General features: G+C 36.5%; 1 protein-coding gene across 1 annotated transcript in view; it reads right to left on the reverse strand.

The window, feature by feature from the left end:
* LOC107690718 (NAD kinase-like) overlaps window positions 1–985 on the reverse strand; it is a 73536-nt gene that overhangs the window by 55253 nt on the left and 17298 nt on the right. The window lies entirely within an intron of this gene.

Genomic DNA, 985 nt, shown 5'->3' on the forward strand with positions numbered 1-985 from the left:
TACCGTATACCGTGATAAAAGCATTAGCAATTAATCGCAACATGAAAATTTGATACCGGCATATCCCTATGTCAGAGTGCTAAAAATGCACTGAAATGGTCAAGCTGAGGGACATTATCTTTCTCTCAGTAGTCTATTCATAAGATTCTATATTTGAATCCTTTTCAGGGATATTTGGAAGAAGTGATTTTGTTCATTTTAACAGCTTCTGAAGCTACCAAGAGTTCAAACACATAGTATTGTAACATGATTGAATCAAATCTCTCACCTCATAGGGAAAAGTGGTTGTTTTACCACACATTGCATTCACATCAATAAACCAAGAGATGCCTAACCTGGATTAATTATTCGAATCTTTTTTTTTTTATTGTTATATAATGTGAGCATAGTCATAGTGCTAAAGGGCATATTTGGCATAATCACTGATAATACCTCAAACATTTAAGGTAGCTCACACTTGAAATAATTAACATTGGGTAATTCTAAACCCCAGGTAAATGGGATCCTGGGTAATCTTATTTTACATTTCATACTGTTCGTACTTTACCTAGAGTTAACAATTAATCCTGGTCATTTATAATCAGATGTGTCACACTGTACATTCCTAAATCCTGGGTTACTCCTATTATTTGCATTGTCAGCAGTGATGACTAGATAAACACAAAACCACATAGAATCTAAAATCATATTTAAGGTGCCATAGAATGCAAAAATCACTTTAATAAGGTGGTTAAACACAGTTGTGTGGCTGCAGTGTGTGAAAACAACCAGCCTATAATGGTAAAAATCCACCCACTAATTTTTTTTTATAATCCCAATAAATCATAAACAGTCTCTCCAAAGGAGCGGTTCCAGGTCTCTCAATACTACGACGTCATACTCTGGAAAGTCCCGCCCATTTGTGACGCTCTCTGCCCTATTAGCATAGACCCCGCCCTGAGTGAGAAGCAGCGGTCCGCCATTACTGTTTTCTTGCTATAGCTAC

This window comes from Sinocyclocheilus anshuiensis, unplaced genomic scaffold, assembly GCF_001515605.1.
Source record: "Sinocyclocheilus anshuiensis isolate Anshui unplaced genomic scaffold, SAMN03320099.WGS_v1.1 scaffold2751, whole genome shotgun sequence".
NCBI classification, from domain to species: domain Eukaryota; kingdom Metazoa; phylum Chordata; class Actinopteri; order Cypriniformes; family Cyprinidae; genus Sinocyclocheilus; species Sinocyclocheilus anshuiensis.